Source organism: Sarcophilus harrisii, chromosome 3 (genome assembly GCF_902635505.1).
Source record: "Sarcophilus harrisii chromosome 3, mSarHar1.11, whole genome shotgun sequence".
Classification (NCBI taxonomy): Eukaryota; Metazoa; Chordata; class Mammalia; order Dasyuromorphia; family Dasyuridae; genus Sarcophilus; species Sarcophilus harrisii.
In genome coordinates, this window is record NC_045428.1 from 50,185,660 (window position 1) to 50,203,660 (window position 18,001).

An 18,001-nucleotide genomic window follows, 5' to 3' on the forward strand; every position below is an offset into this window, starting at 1 on the left:
CCTTCCTTCCTTCCTTTCCTACCTCATTTTATATTTGTTTTTGCTTGGCCATTTTGAAATGAGCCATTAGCCAGAGAAGAATTAGTCTAAGGAAAAAGTCAGTTGGATCAGGGTTTCTATATCCCAGTGTATCTCTACATCTTTTCTTTTCTTAGTGACATAAGAGGCTGTGTAGCTTTAGAGGGATGGTCTCTCTCTCCCCCCTTTTCCTCCCCTTTTTGCATGGGTCGACTTATGATTCTCTCCTAGGAAGAAATTCCCCGGTCACTAATTTGTACCTTTAGAGAAATACTTGGCAAGGCTCTGAGAGTAGATGAATTCCCCAAGATCAAACTAATAAATGTCAGAGGTTGGGCTCCAGCTTAGATCCTCCTGACTCTGAGGCCCTCTCTCTATCTTCGAGGCCACTGCTTCCTCAATTATCCAAGTGGTTTTGGCTGCTTTTTCCTAAAGCTTTTACTGCAAAGTCTCCTCATACCACCGAGACTGACTTTCCCAAAGTCACCAAGGGTCTCTTTGTTGCTAAATTCTATGACCTTCTCTCAGGCATCATCCTTCTCGACTTTGTTATAGTATTTGACATTGTCAACCATTGCTCCTAGATATTTTCTTACCCTCTTTTTTTAAGGCACAGTTCTTTATCTTGGCTTTCCAATTTGACTGTTCATTGTCAGATTCCTTTGCCACATTATCACCCTCAACATGGCTCCTAACTGTGGATGGGCCTCTCAAAAATCTTGCCCTGGACCTCTTCTCTTTTCTCCACTTTTTCTTTCTCTGTCTCTGTCTCTGTGGTTGTCTCTGTTTCCCCTCTTTCTCTAGGTCTCTGTCACTTTGTCTCTGTGTCTATCTCTGATTCCCTCTGTTCCTCTGTGTTTGCCTCTCTCTGTCTCTTTGTCTCTGCCCCCCTCCCCCTCCCTTCTCTCTTTCCCCCTCCCCTTTCCCCTCTTTTTCCCCTTCCTCCTTCCTCTCTTTCCCCCTCCTTCTTCCCCTCTCTCTTTCCCTCTCCCTGTGTTTCTGGTCTGTCTCTCTCACTTTCTGTATCCGTCCCTCTGTCTATTTGTCTGTGTGTGTCTGTTTGTCTGTGTGTCTGTCTGTCTGTCTCTCTCTCAATAACCTCATTACCTCTGCGCTGATAATTTCAAGATCTACATTTTCAGTACCAGTTTTCCTCCTGAGTTCCACTTCCAGTACCGATTGAACATTTCTAACTGGCTATCTTAAAAATATTTCAAACTCAACATATTTCACAGGGAACTCAATCACTTTCTGTTCAAATCTACTCATTGTCTGAACTTTCCTATTTCTGCAAATGACATTCTGCCAATCAAGTTGCCTGAAAAATATTCATTGGCTAATGGGTAAAGTTGGATTTCCCTTCAATGAAATTTGGCTTCTTCTCCTACTATTATAAGCAAGCATTCCAGCTGATGGAGTCTCTTTAAGGACCGTGTGCCTTGAGAGTAGATGTTGCCTCTTGCTAACCCCTGCACATATCACATTACCTCAATGTTACCTCAGTCTTGTTTTTTGGGCCACTCACTATGCTCTAGTTTCTTATGAAAGGAGAGATCTAGCTTATTTGTAGAACGCAGATGATTGGCTAATCCTAACCTCAAGGACTGATAAGGACTCTGTTTGACACCCATTCAATGATTAGGGATATGTAAGAGATGAGGCAGAAAATAATCTCTATTACCTAAGTCAAAAAAAATCTAAAATAAGATAATACTTCACCAAAGAATACTGAGGAAGGACAAGTTATGTTACAATCAAAGGAAGAGAAACTACCATCAGAACAACTATTCCCTTCCCATTCACGCCCATCAGGTGGTTGCCCAGGATCTCCCACCCAAGATCTTTATGATTGCCCCAAGAACCCATCCTGATTGCAATCCAATCCTGCCACTCATCAACGTGAGCAACAATGGTGGAAACAGCCCTAGAAACTGCTTTGGCAAGTGTTTTATAACCTCTTCGGTAGCCAAAGTTGTTGAAGACCCAAAAGAAAAAGTTCTTACCATCAAAATCCTTGATCCATCAAATGGCTTAACATCAGAAATAAATATGGTTTTATTGATTAAATAATCACATGACCACTAAAGAAGATGCTTGTATGTCAGCTTTTTCTCCTCTCTACACTCAGGCCCAACTGGATTTATTAGATATCCAGGTCACTGGATCTTACTGTCCCCTCCCCATCTTAAATAGTCATCTGCCTCACTGTTAAACCACTTTATATTTTTCATACTAGAATGTGAACTCCTTGATTACAGGAATTGTCTTACTTTTATATGTAAATATATATATGCGTACATATATTTATATATAGCATATATGTATTTATATCTATGTAGACATATATGTATATATACATATATATGTAAAATGTTTGTTCAAGTGCTTTCCACATTATAAGCCCTTAATCATTTATTCTATTCATTATATTTATATACTACAATTTGTTCAGTCATCCCTCAATTGATGGGCATTCCAGTATTTTGCTATAATAACAAGTTACAAGATGTAACAGTGAATTTATCTTATCTTCCCTCTATCTTTGGCCATTTTGAGGTACATAACTAATGGTATGAGTTCAATTATGCAGCTACTAACTTTCAACTTTGAGTCCTGTGATTCTGTCTTCCTTTCTCTTTCCCCCCCTACCTAATCCTATAGGTCCAGCTGAAATCCCATCTTCTCTATGAAGACTTTCTTGACTTCCTTATGGATCTCCCATTTCTCTAAATAATTATACAATATTATTATATGGATCGAAACAAAATTATATAAAATATTATAATATATTATATAATATAATACTTTATAATAAAATATTATCTTGTATTATTTTTCCCATATTAATCTTGTCTCCTTAACTAAAATATAAACCCTTGAGGGTAAGGACTATAGTGGGAAAAAATGCTGCTTCTATATCCCCAGTAGTTCTTAACAAATATTGTTTTATTGCTTCCATAGCCAAGTCATTTAAAGGACATTGTTGAATCAGTTCTCAGATTGTGCCTATGATATTCATAAAAGAATGCTAAAATATAAAAAAAGTCTGTAAAAGGATTTGAAGTAAAACTTCTACTACCTAAGTCCATAGACTTATAAGATTTAATTCTGGCATCCTTTCTTATAATTCACCTTAATATAAGAATATATTTATTAATATTGAAGAACTGAAATATAACTCAAAGGAGCACTTATTTTATGTTAGTACCTAATGAATCACTGAACTATCCCACTAAATATAGTATAGCCACTAGATGAACCTCAAAAACCCAGAATTATCAAGTTATTATAGGCACCATGGCATCTTCAAGTCCTGCATCAATTACTTTTATACAGAAACAGGCCCTACCTGGTCCCTGCATCCTTCCAGCTCTTCCTACATTCAATCTAAGAGTATAATTTAATCCCCTCATAATACCTAATTAGTTGCTCCCATTCCCAGAGGATTTCAATGTCCTTCCAGCTTCCTGTGACCTAAAAGGATTACTCACTCACATAATGATTTACTGAAAGAAATGAAAGTTAAGAAAATAACAAAACCTTTCCTTGCTCGAGTAAACCACAGAAAATTATTCTGAATTTTCCACCTTCTATCCTTCCGATTGTCTGCTCTTTCTCTGGCTGTGAGACCAGCTTACCTCAAAGACTTCCTTTCAAACACTGCTTGGTTTTATAATCCAAAAGAAGAATGAAGGAAAGATAGGACTTACTAAACAGCAACTTCCTTGTTAACAAAGGGACCTGCCTCATGGTGAATGATCATCTTCATTTTCTGACCAGCAACACCTATGATTCAATGCCTTCTTTGGCTGGTTATAGGAGAGCAAGAGTCTGGTGTCCTCTTGGCAATTTTTCCTGGTATCCCCATCAGAGTTAAAAGTAAAGACAGGCTTTTGTTCTGTCAAACCAATGCGCCCTGAAAGCTGTCTGCCTCTACCTTCTCTCCTTGATCTCTTGCATCTTTAGAGTCATTTTCATTCAAGCATGGTGTCTCCTTTAATGTTCTTCTCATAGTGTGCATTAGAATGATCTCAAGTAATTTTTTTCATATAATAAGCCCTGAAGACATCTTTCTATTGCCTAAAAGATCTAAGAAATTCCAGGAGGAAAACCCCAGAACCAATGGCTCAGGACAGGCTGTAGCAATTAGAAGCTATATTCACACTGTAAAAAAGAGAAGAACCAGAAGGGAAAATCACTGCCCAACAATGACTATAGCCAGAAAGAATACAGAGCTTTTCCATTTTTATTTTGCTTCTTTTTTCTTTGCCAAAAGGAAGGGTCTTTAAACTAGTGATAGAACAATAACAACAATAAAAAGCTGTTAGGGAGTTTAAATCTCTGAGAAGTAGGAAAACACTAAGAGAACACCTAATTGCCCTTTAGAATTCAAGTAAGCCAGTCCTATATATGAAAACTGCTTAATAAATGTTTATTGATTGGCTGAAAGAACTGCCTGATATGGTTGCTGGGCCACTGATGTTGATGTTGATCTTTGAAAGACTAAGGAAAATGGGAACATTATCACAGAATTAGAGAAAACAAAACATCGTAATTTTCAAAAAATGACAGCAAATAAGGTCTATACTATAAACCAATAAACCTAACTTCAATTTTAGGCAAAATCCTAGAATGTTTTATTAAGAGTCACTTACTACCTAGGAAAAGAATTAATTACTTCAGAGAGAATAATTAGTCAGAGATATATGTTATATATATATATAAATTATTATCATCATCACCATTATATCCCAGCCTCCCTGAATTCCTTCAAGTTCCAACTAAATTCCCAACTTCAACGCTTTCCCTCTGATAACTATTTCCAATTTATCCTGCATTTAGTTTTTAAATAGTTGTTTGCACTTCGACTCCCCCATTTGACTGTAAGATCTTCTTGAGCAGGGACTGTCTTTTACCCTTCTTTGTATCCCAAAGGTTAGCACAGTGCTAAGCACTTAGCAGCTACTTACTAAATTTTTACTGATTTCCTGACTGAGTCTTCTGACAGAATTACCAGACTGGTGGATCAAGAAAAAAGCAGTAAATAGATGAACTTCAGCGAAGCAGTTAAGAAAACATCTCATCACATTCTTGTGGATAAAAAAAGAAAATGATGAACTGGGCAATGGTATAACACGTGAATTCAGATCCAAAGAACAATCATTGATAGTTTGATACCAACTTGAGGAAGTAGGTCTCAACTAAAGTTCCCCAAGGATTTCTGCTTGCTCAATGTTCTTTAACATTGGACTTGGACAAAAGACAGAGACAGCAACTTCCAACTCTGAGATTAATTCTAGTCTTGATTTGCCCTAATTCTCACACCCTTCTAGGATAAACTAAAATTATAGGTGGGCTGGGAGAATTAATGACTCAGTGCAGTTAGGGAAAGTTAAGGAAAGAATTGTCCAAGTATCCGAATCAGCTTACACCACCAAATCAGTTTAAAATTCATGACTAAGCACCAATGAGGATTATTTGGATTCACTTTGATACTATGTCATGGCTGAAACACCAGATGAAGTTTATGATTCTTTTCTTTACTACTAGTTAAGTGCCTATAATTCATGTAACTGATTTACAGGGATAAAAGTGAGACTGGCTTTAGTTCATTAGCTCATGCGGGATTGGGTCTCACTTGAACTACTTCATTGTTGGAATTTAAACTCTGAACTTGAAACCAAAGGATAAAATATGCCAGTAGGTATGGAAAAAAAAGTTAATTTGCTCAAAGCTCAGACAGTTTAATATGTTTTACATAACTGAAACCGAGGGCTACGAAACATAATTTTTAAAACTACAATGCCCATTCCTGCTCCACATCCCATACTCTCTATCCAGCATACCATTTATCCAGTATACCATCTATCCATATATATATATATATATATATATATATATATATATATATATATAGAGAGAGAGAGAGAGAGAGAGAGAGAGAGAGAGAGAGAGAGACAGAGACATACAGAGAAAGAGAGAGAGACAGAGACACAGAGAGACAGACTATTATATATAGATATATTTCAAAGCTTTGGAGGAATAGCATCAGTAATAATGAAATCAAGTTTGTTGATTATTATGCTTTTATTCAGGCTCCTGAAGATGTCCAATGAATCATCAAAATGTCAATCAGTCAACAGAAAATTATCAAACCCTTTTTCTGTGCCAAACATCATGCTAAGCTAAGCAAAACCAACAGTCCTGCTGAGAAGCTCACAATCTAATGGAGGGATAACAGGCAAACAACACAGTATAAATAAGGTATCAGGATAAAGTGGAAATAACCAACAGAGAAAAGGAACAGAACGGAAAGGGATGCTGAAACCACTTAATCCAAACCACCCACTTTACAGATGGAAAATTAAGGAGCAAAAAAGTTAAAATGATTTAAGATCACTCAGAATTAGCAGCATAGCTGGGACAAAAGCCTGGGTTTTCTGCCTCATGGGGTCCTGTTACTCAATCAGAGGAAATATGCCAGGGTCAGTTAGGTGGCACACTGTATAGATTACTGGCCCTGGAGTTCGGAGGACCAGAGTTCAAAATCCCACCTCAGACACTTATTAGCTGTGTGACCGTGGACAAAGTCACTTCATCCTGATTGCTTTAAATAAAAAAAAATCATGCTTTTGTCAATTATGAAGGCTGTACTAATATACATACAATTTTTTAAAAATGTATCAGAAACCCCAAAAGACATACATATATTGACAACCAAATTCTAGTAAATCACAATAATGATGAAAGCAGATAACTAGGAATCAGGAAACCTAGGATCTGGTTGCAGCTGATCACTATGTGATCTGGAGCAAAGAAGATGAAGAGGAAAAAGAATAGGGAAAAGGGAGATATAAAAGTGAAGAAGGCAAAGAAAAAAAGTCTCATTTTTATATAGGACTTGAGGGTTTACAAATGGCAAATTATTCGAGTATGTTTGCCAAGAAAACCCCACAGGCAGTTAAGTGTCCACAGGGACATAGAGTCACGAATAAACATCAATAATCTTGTAAAAGGAGGAGCTTGGGTAGGTGTTTCCCTGACCTTAGGTTCTCTTCTTAAGCACATTGAGACTTACGTCGTCTAACAATTCAGCACTTTTTCTTCTGTTCTTGCTCTTTCTGATTCATTTACATCTCTGGATAAAATACTGATAAAAGTGTCAGGCTTGGTTTAGTTAATTTCTCTTTGGACACTTGGTCCCTTTAAACCCTCCATGCAAAAGAGGTTAAAAACAAAACCCTCAAGGCTAGGCAAGAGGATCTTTGGAAATTTATTAAATTCCTAAAGCTTCCCAGCCAGTTTTCTAATATAGCCTCAAGCTTTGCTTTAAAATTCACCTACCCATCAATAAAGCCTTAAACAACCCTTGTTCTTTACAGGTGAATCCTTTGCTTTCATTTTCCTGATGAAACCACACCTATTCAGAGCCAAGTCCAAACAGATGGATCATTCCCCATTTTCCCTCTTTCTATAAAATTCTCAAATCCAAATATAAATTAAAACATTAATAAAATCTAGAGCAGAGCTATAGTTTAGTTAGACGTCTGTGAGCACTGAAAACCTGGTTATCACTAGTTAGTGAAAATGAATTTCCATTAAATTCAAGGGGCATTAATTGAACTTCTGCTATTGGGCTCATTTTCATTAAATCATTAACTCTAAAGTATTTTGGTGTTAAGAGAGCTCAGCTGGTTGTTTATTCCATTTAAGATTGATTTAAGGTTAATTATAGTTATCCATTCTTTTCCTCTCTCCTACCCTATAGCAATAAGGGATAGAGTTCAGAGCAAAATGAGGAAAGACACAGTGGGGGAAGCCACTTCCTATAAGCCATTGCTGCCTAATATCAGCCTTTTAAACTGTGGGATGCAACCCTATCTAGGGTCTTGTAACTGAATATGGGGATCACAAAATTATGACTTATTCTCAGTAAATGTTTGAGTTCTATATCTATTTTATATATCTATCTATCCAGGGTCACATAAAAATTTCTTAGATGAAAAGGAGTCTAATGGAAAAAGTTTAAGAAGCCCTGCTCTAACATATTCTCCCAGTCACTAGTTTTTTGTAAATGTAGAACACACACACTCAAAAAAATAAATCCTATTTTTATAGAAATTATGTGCAGCCACTCCTATAGGATGAGTGTTGAAGGGCTATCCTTTGCATTAGGGATGGAATAAAAAAAAAGGAAGAGCATTTAAAGTAGAAATGTCAGAGTTTGTTGTTGGGTTGAAAACTAACATTCTAGGATGAGAGTAAATAGATATATATACATATATAAATAGATATATATACATATATATGTATATATATATATACACACATACCTTTTTTACACAAACACACACACCTTTTTTACACACACACACACATACCTTTTTTACACACACACACCACACGTAGTATAAACCATTGCTGGAATACAAGGGCATCCTTTTCTTCACAAACTTGCTCAGACTCACTTCCTCCCAGCTTTCCAATTTCCACTGATAGCCCAACTAACCTCATACTTGCTCCAAATCAAAACACCTCAGAGCTTACTTTGAGTCTTTCTTCTTTCTCACTTCCGGACTCAAGTCTAAGTAATTCCCCTAGTAGGGCTAAATAGGTAAAAGTAGCATTTATTAAGTGCTTACTGCATGCCAGGCACTACACTAAGCCCTGGGCATAAAAATACAAACAAGTAGGAGAATCCCTATTGTCAAGTTTTCAACCCAACAACAAACTCTACCATTTCTACTTTAAATGCTCTTCCTTTTTCTTTATTCCACCCCTAATGCAAAGGATAGCCCTTCAACACTCATCCTATAGGAGTGGCTGCACATAATTTCTATAAAAATAGGATTTTTTTTTGAGTGTGTGTATTCTACATTTACAAATCCCTTTCTAAGGAAGACAAAACACAAAAAGGAGTATACTTTCTAAGGAAGACAAAGCATAAAAAGGCAGCCAGGATGAAGAGACAGCTGAGGGGAAGAAGCTGCCAGATATGAAGATGATCTAGAAGATCTTGGATACCTGTTTCTAGGCAAGATGAGGCAAAAAGAGCCCAAGATCTCAGAGGACCATCCAAGATTCCAATCAGGGATGATGACTTCCTTCAAGACTCAACTCAAATCATTCTGAAGGGGACCTGTCTTCATACTTACCCAACTGCCAAAGGCAGCTGGGTCCTGCAGTAGAGTTCCCAGCTTAAAAGACTCATCTTCTTGAGTTCAAATCCAGCCTCAGCTATGTGATTCTGAGCAAGCAAGTCATTTCACTCCATTTGAAAAATGAACTAGAGGACAAAATGACAAATTAGTATCTTTGCCAAGAAAATCCCAAATGGAATCATGAAGAATTGGATATGACTGAACAACAATGGCATTACTAGGACTTTCCCTCCGACCTTCCATTTTGTCCTCTTTATTTCTGTTATGTACAATTTTTTGTTTCTCCCATTAGAATGTGAACTCTTTGAGAGCAGGAACCTTTCTTTGTGTCCCTAATACTTAGCATAGATACTTATATAGTAAAGACTTAATGATCATGGCTAACTGATTGATGGCAGGAGGAATGGTGAGCAGATTGCCCAGAAGATCTAATCATCCATTCTTCCTGCAAAAGTAATGTCACTTTTTCATCTTTGCACCTCTGGGGAATTTAATTGATTACAGGCTTAGTCAAGAAGTGATTCCAAAATTAGGACTGGATTAAATCCAACTCTTCTATTTGAGGTTTATTCTCAGGCTTGGCCTCTAGGGATTTCAAGCAACTAAATTGAGAGAGAGTGTGAAACTACATGATTGTCTAGTTGTTGAAATTTTTCATTTTACTTCAAACATTTTAAAACAAATTCAATTGGCTAAGCATATCTTCTATCCCCTTTCTTTTTCTGTTATTTTTATTTCATTTAGTATGAGTTTAATTTAATGCTCAGGAGATACAGTAAAGATCTTATATTCTTTCTAAAAGATGATAATTATTCCAGGTCAGGGTGAAAATAATTAAAATTATATTGTATATTTCACATTAAATTATAATACACTTGATGAGTGACCTTAAAATCTGAAAAGAAAAAAAATGAGGGAACTAGACATTAATTATTCATGTTAGTAAAGAACAAAAGGATAAGAAAGAAAAGCTACCAAGATAAAGCCTGAACACACATGTCCTTATTAAGATTCTATGGCAAAGTAGGATGAACTTTATATCCTCAAGCAATGAGGTCACCAAGCAAGTTGCCAAGGTAGCCAAGGAATCACCTTCCCAGAAGATATTCAAGGTTGAGATTTGAGCCCCATCTATGAGGGATCAAGAAATCCAATCTCTCATAATGCTTGAGAACACGAAATGAGATGACTCAACATGCAAGTTTACAAATAATCTACAGTGAAGAAATTTTTTTCAAATTCCAAGGTAAGCAAACTGTCCTGTTCTGTTTTAAGAAATCAGTATGTTATATTGAAGAGAAATTGAGCAATGAATTTTTAAAGATACAGATACTCACAAATAACACTTTATCATGAGTAACTAAAAATTAAGACTAAAATTTGAAGAATCCAGTAAATATTAATCAAAGATTCAGAAATAAAGTTTGCAAGACTGGTAGTGCCAGTACTAAGGATAACAAGATACAAAATGTCCCAGATAATAGAAAACACACTGGAGGTGTAGGCAACAGGTTGGAAGAGGAACTTCAATGTGGAGAGAAAAGTTTACATTTACATAATTAAAAGTAGCTTAATTTTTTTTCTGGCTTCTGGCTTAGAAAAAATGTCACTCAAGAACATTTTGGTAAATTAATTTCCCAAGAACAAAGATGAAAGCAACAAACAGAATTCTTCAATATTTTAATTAAAGAATGTGTCAGTTCGCTCGCCAACATTAATTGAATGTACTCTGTATATAGATTGTTGTATGAGGCTGCTAGTCAGTTGGAAATCACAATGATTAGAGCTATGAATTTGAGTCACAAAGACAGGAGTTTGAATCCTACCTCAGCCACTTCCTCTCAGTGTGACAAAGCACTTAACCTTTCTAGGTTTCCCTTTCCTCATCTATAAAATGGGGATGATAATAGTACCTTGTTGTGTCCTGCTTTCTAGAGCTCCCAAGTTGGGGTGACATTTTTCCACCATCTTCAGGAGTCCCACCTCATCACTTCTCCACTAGAAAGGTATATTTTAATCACCCCAGTGTGGGAGCTCTAGAAAGCAGGATATTTTAATCACCCCAGTGTGGGGGCTCTAGAAAGCAACAGTACATTTTGTCACCCCAGCTGGGGGGCTCTAGAAATCAGTACACAACAGTATCTCCCCGATAGGATCAAATGAGTTACCAAGAAGTGCTCTGTGACCATTAAAAACATTGTTTAAATGCTGACTATTATTAGCTATTATTATCATCATATGGGGGACACAACAATACCTGTAAGCACATATCACTACTGACTCATTCCTAAAAATGGTATTCCCAACTTGATGATTACCTTATTGACCAGACTTAGTTTTCAATGATTTTGTACTGATACAAGTGCTGTGACTGTCATACACTTAGCTATATGACCTGGCTACATTCATTAACTTCTCAGTGTCCCAGGCAACTTTCTAAGACCATAACAATAGTTGCTTCTCTGCATGAGCAGAAGGAGCATCCTTGAGTTTCCTACCTCAATGGCATCATCCAAACCAAAAAGGAAAGGAGAAAAAAAGAATAGTAGAAAAGATGGCACTACAAATTCTGCAAGCATGGATCTTCTATTTAGAACAAAACAGGACTTTAGAAATCATGAAGGCTACAGAAAAACTTACATGAATTTACGTTAAATGAATAAGTAGAACCTAGAGAACATGGTACATAGCAACAATAAGATTGTAATGATCAATTGTGAGGGACTTGGCTCTTTTCAACAATGAGATGATTTGGGGCAATTCCAATAGACTTGTGATGGAAAGAGCCATCCATATCCAGAGAGATGATCATGGGGACTGAATGTGGATTACAACATAGTATTTTCATCTTTTTTGTTTTGGTTATTATTTTGCTTATCTTTTTTTTCCTTTCTCATGTTTTTTTTTCCTTTTTGATTTGATTTTCCTTGCACAGCATGACAAATATGGAAATATGTTTAAAAGAACTACACATATTTAACCTATATTGGACTATTTATTATGAAGGTTTTGCATGTATTAGGAAAAATAAAAAGCTATTTTAAAAATCATAAAGTCTAATACCCTCATTTTACAAATGAGGAAACAGTATCCAAAGAGGGGTTCAGTCGACTAATCCTTACTCACATAGCCAATATATAGGAGAGGGACAAGACTCAAAAAATGTCACCCAAGAGGGCACAGTTAATAGATGGCAGAGCCAAAGCTTCTCTGACTCTAAAGAGCAGCTTTCTCCTGCACTTCATCCCCCAAAGAATTCCCAAAGTATTTTAAATAATGGCAGCATCACTAGCATGTGTATAACCTCCATACAGTACTACTTTGAAAGGAAGGGCATTCATTCACATTTATACATTTGGCTAGTCTTCTTTTTCAAAAATCATTCCCACTATGTAACTTAGTCATTAGATAATTGGAAAATTGGCCAAGTTCATTTGTTCATAATGGCCTCCACCTACTCATCAAATGAGGGAGCTGGGATCAAGGATCATCTTTCAGATCCCCTCCATCTCTAATATTCTTCATTTATAATTCTGCAACTTTATATATTCTTACACCTTATTAAAAAAAACTATGCAAATCAAAAAACTGGTACCATTAATGCAGGCTGAAATAAAATATGAATAATTATGCTCTGGTGAATGCTGGCATAGCAATTTCTAGAATACTAAATCAGACTGCTGATGTAACATTTCAAATTTCAATGAAAACTGAGTAATATGTAAATATATATACATATACATATGTTTTTAGGGTCTTGACACAATTCATTAACACAAATTCTATATTATTTTTGTGATTTGGGGCAAGTTACTTAGCTTTTTTTTTTTAAGAGCCTCAGCTAAAAAATGATGGAGATGACCTAAAAAACTAGAAGTCTTCTTCCAGGTCTAAATTTACTATCTTATGATACTAAGTACAATAAATACAATAAGTACATTATAACTATCATATCCCTACTCTCTAGGGATCCTACAATGTGGTATCAGCCTTCCCTGTGTTCCAAGAGAACATAATTTGGAAATATTTAAGGACAAAACAAGTCAGCTAAGTGGCACAATGGATACAGTGCTGGGCATGGAGTTAGGAAGACCTGAATTCAAATCCAGCTTCAGACACTTGATAGCTGTCTGAACCTGGACAAGTCACCTAACCCTATTTGCTTCACTTTATTCAGCTAGAGAAGGAAATAGCAAATCACATCAGTATCTCAGCCAAGAAAACTCCAAATGAAGTCACAAAGAGTTGGACATGACTGAATAATAAAAGAATAAATATACATTTCATATATATGTGTGTATGTGTATATATACATATATATATATACATATTATATATATATATATATATATATATCCCATATTTAAATCCTCTGACAGAATAGCAATGGAGCATACTAGACAGAATTGGCCTCAGTGTCAAGAAAGCCTGGGTTCAAATCTCATAGTTAAATCCAATTTTAAAAAAAATTTAAATCCTCTTACTAGTATATTAAAGCCCTATTGAATTCCTTTCCATTTATGTAAACTAGGGAACTCTCTCAGCACTCTGGGCCTTCCATCTCCTCATTCTAGATATAAAATCATAATCCCACGATTCCAATGAGCTTGATTTTTTAAAAATTTGAATTGGTTGAATCCACACATGAGGAACAAAGAAAGATGCTAAAGTAGGTATGACTGACTGATGAGAAAAACATTTTATATTTGTTTAAAATCTCTTGTTCTTTAGTTTTTATGCTGTCATAAAGTAGAATATCCAGGAGTATAGGGTTAGAGTTGGAGAGGTGAGAGGTCTTCTAATTGAATCCTTTCACTTTACAGATAAGGAAAAAGAGGTCCACTAAGGATAAGGGTCACACAAATAGTATGTAGCAGAGCTGCAACTTGAACTCGGGTCCTCTAACAACAAATTCAGGATTTGAACACATGTAAGGTCCATTTTCTTAAGCACATTTTGAAGGCTTTAGAGTTGAAAGGGACAGACACTATTGATTATCAAATCCAACTTCCTCATTTTATAGATGAGGAAACCTAGAAACAGCAAGAAGAAATCAGTTTCCCAAAGTCACAAAGGTAATCATCTATAAAATTTAGATTCAAAGGCAGGGCTTTTGACGTCACTTCTGGGAAGGAAAAAGAAAAGGAGAGAAAATAAGTATTTTTATAGCACCTACTATGTGCCAAACACCATGTGAAGCACTTTACAAATATTATCTCATTTGATCTGGGTCAGTACCTTTTCCTCTAGACCATAGTTCCCAAATAGAATGATTGGCTAAGGAAACAATATTCTCTTCTGAAGACTAGAAGCAAACCAGTTTTTTACCTGTCAAGGAGAGGAAATAGCATTTTTAATATTCCACAGGGGAAAAAAAAAGATTGTAAACATTCTGGTTTGGGGTTTTTTTTCCTACAGGATACAACATTTTATCTGTTGGATGCTGAAGAAAGAAAAGTATACATCTACAACTCTTTTAGTGGGTGGGGGGGAAGTCTTCCAATGCCATATAAATAGATTTCCAATGGCTTGAGTTCCTACAAAACTGGGCATGGGGCAAAGAGGGCAGGGATAAGTGAAGAGAGTAAAGAAAACTGAAAACTCATCCTTTTCTTAATCTAGAAACTAATTAAGATACCCACGCTTTACATACTTTACAATGAGCCTGAAGATACCCAAAATGGCCAATAGTGCTAGAGCCAGCAGACTCCATAGCGGGGAAAGGATCTCTAAGGTAACCGGGTCCCTCCGTCACCATACTATGTTCTGGAGATTAAAATCAACACCCTAAAGTACACTTAGAAAAAATAGGCAGTCGGGCGTGTAGCAGAGAATTGCTTTGGAGTGTTGGGGAACTGTATCCAAGAGGGGTCAGTTTCCCCTTCTCCATCATCTTAAATTCCCGGTGGTCCTTCAGGGTTAGCCCGTTTACTGCACTGAGCGGAGGTCATAATGGAAGTGGATTTTTTTAAAATGTCTCTATAACTCTCTCTGGCCATTAGTAACATTTGTAGCCACCCGAAGTAACATAATAAGGGTAATCAAATATCATGCTTTGGGTAGTAAGCTGATCTAAACTAGGGAACATTAAGGAATGTTATCCCCCTCCTCTCAAAGAACACAATTGAACAGTTGACTGGTTCATTATAAAAACAACTGGCTGAAAGAAATGGAGCCAAGGTACTAAGAGTCTAATATGAGAAAGGGGAAAGGAGATTGTGTTTTCTAAAAAAGCTGCAGTGAAGTGTGTGTGTGTGTGTGTGTGTGTGTGTGTGTGTGTGTGTGTGTTTAAATGCTGCAAGACTTTTTTTCCCTTGGCACTCCCAGTCCAGAAGTAATTAGTTCTGAATTGTGCTTTCACTTAAAGCACAGCCAAACCTAGGTTCACTTACAGAATAATTCTCATTTCTCTGATGTTTTAAAAACAAAACAATTCATCCACAAGCAGTTGGACAGTTCTCAAAGCTGAGCAGACAACATGCTTATGAATGTTGCTGCAAAGATATATTTAACTTTCTTGAAGCTACCACTGCTTTAAGAAAACTCAAGTCAGTTTTTGTACTTTGGCAGTAAGAGCTATGCAAATTCATCGGTGGTATCGATATCAAAGTTTCCTTAACATGCATCATTCAAGAGCTTCTCAGTCTTACATGCACAGCAAACTGCCCATTTTCAGCTTTCGTTTGAAAAGCACTGGAATTAATCTGTCTCCTTTAAGGACTATGCAAGGTAATAATCAGCCAGTAAATATGACCCTACAAAAGAAGGTACTTTACAGGAAGCTAATGTTGGAAAGCCCCTCTGTCACTTCTGAAATTTACTGGTCTTTCCTGGGAGTTAAAATATCTTCAGAGCAGGGAGATAACTCCCTTTGTGTTTTAATTCATTTTTAGAATGCAGAAAAGCAAGGCTAATCAGAAGGGATAGATGTTGTGTTGAGTGTAAATCCCCCTTCCTGAGGATGCTCGGCCACAGTCTGGTTTTTGTTGCCTCTGCTATCAGCGCTATGTTTTTAACCATAGGACCATTTGATGCCTTTCACCCTTAGATCCCTGGATCAGAGGGACTCACAGCCAATCAAGGTAAAATCTTGGGTGTGGAGTAAGTGCTTTCTTCCACAGAAAATGTCAAAATTAAAAAGTAGTAGGTAGCACCAATGGCCAGTTTTAAAAGCATATTCTATTTATTGCTTTTATAGCTTCCTATCAATACCCTTTAAGAGAGGAAAAAGTTGAAATCTAGTCTTATACACTTGTGGCTACATAAGCCTGAACAAAGCCTTCTATTACCATAATTGTTTTTTAATAATTATTAGAGAGATTTTATTAGTTATTTAGAGATTTATTATCTCTCTAATAATTATTAGAGAGAACCCATAATTAAGAGAAGGGGAAAAAGTCATTTGAGGATAGGAAAAGAAAAGGAGATTTGTAAATCCTGTGCCCCCACCCAACAAAATTCTGTTAATCATTCAGGACACACACCACGAGCACCTTGGAAAGCAAACATACCCTGAATGGAACAAGTGGTCAGTAATAACCACGGTGACCAAGGTTACTTTTGTGCTCAAAATAAAAGTAAATTCGACATACCTGGTTACACTGGTTCTGTCCCCTGAAAGTAGATCCTAGTCCAGGAGATTTCAAGTTCAATATGGTCAAACTTCTCAATAATCCTATGCCAAAGTCTGAACTACAAGAAAGTGGCAAGTCCACACTGAGAAGTATTCTGCCTACTACTGTAGATTTTATCACAAAAGAACTTGGTCTCAGTGGAAAGGCCAAGCTTCAGGATGGGTGTGGTTTCGTAACTATAAAAACATTCAAGAGGATAAAATGTAAATGACACACAGCCATAGGGGCAGTATCTCAGGGTGCCATGGACTTTTTGCCCGGAATGTCGTGCAAGGAAAAGTCATAATCTTGCCTGAACTCACGGGACTTCACACAGTGCTTTAATGAGGTCTTTACAGCTGCGTTGTGTGTAATACAGTCTCTTCAATTTAATTTTGAAAAAGTACAAGGCTGTTTTCACCCTGTTAAAAACTTCTGAACTTCTAGAGAGAAGTGAGAAAAAAGTAAAAGTAAGAAGAATACACAGGACTGTATGAGTTGGATCCCACAGACAGTTCAGAGCTGATGGGCTCGATCGAGGGCCAATATTCCTTCCCAGGAAAGGGGTTTGATCCTAATTTACAGAGGCTTTCTGGACCCTGAGATTACCATCCTAGCTGTTCCAGGACAGGAATCCTAAAAGAACAATCTAGGGATGTTTAGTCCCTAAAAGAGAAGGTTTAAGAAGGCTATGATTTGAGGGGCTGAATGGCACTCATTTGGAAGAGGGATTAAAATTATTCTAATGGTTCCAAGAAGCAGCAGGTTGCAAAAATTTAGATATGATATAAAGTAAAATTTCCCACTGATCCAATCCATCCAAAAGTAAAATAGGCTAAGAAAGGATTACTCCTCACTGGAGGGCTTCAAAATTTTTCACAGGGTCACTCATCATCTATTGTAGAGGGAATGATTATTTTTTTTTTTTCCAGAGAGAGGCAATTAGGATTAAATGACTTAGGCAGGGTCACATAGCTAGTAAGTGCCTGAGAGCAAATTTTGAACTCAGGTCCTCCGGACTCTAGGGCCAGTGTCCTTACCCATGGTGCAATCTAACTACCTGTGTAGAAGAAATTCTTTAGGTCTGAGTTGGACTATCTAGCCTCCGAGTTCTCTTTCAATTCTGAGATTTTGCAATTTTTTGGAATGAAAGAAGCAGTTCTGAATGGCAACTGAAAATGTATAGAATCATAGAATGTTAGATACCAA

The 18,001-nt window shown here is 36.7% G+C and overlaps 1 protein-coding gene across 4 annotated transcripts in view; it reads right to left on the reverse strand.

Annotated features, from left to right (window-relative positions):
* Window positions 1-18,001, reverse strand: part of PLS1 (plastin 1) — a 123,881-nt gene that overhangs the window by 55,596 nt on the left and 50,284 nt on the right. Inside the window, exon 1 of one of the 4 annotated variants that reach the window (XM_031957817.1) lies at window positions 7,097-7,347. The exons of the other annotated variants lie outside the window; for them this stretch is intronic. The gene's annotated coding sequence lies outside the window, so the exon portion shown is untranslated. Of the gene's footprint in view, window positions 1-7,096; window positions 7,348-18,001 lie in introns of those variants that run through there. 4 annotated transcript variants of the gene reach the window in all.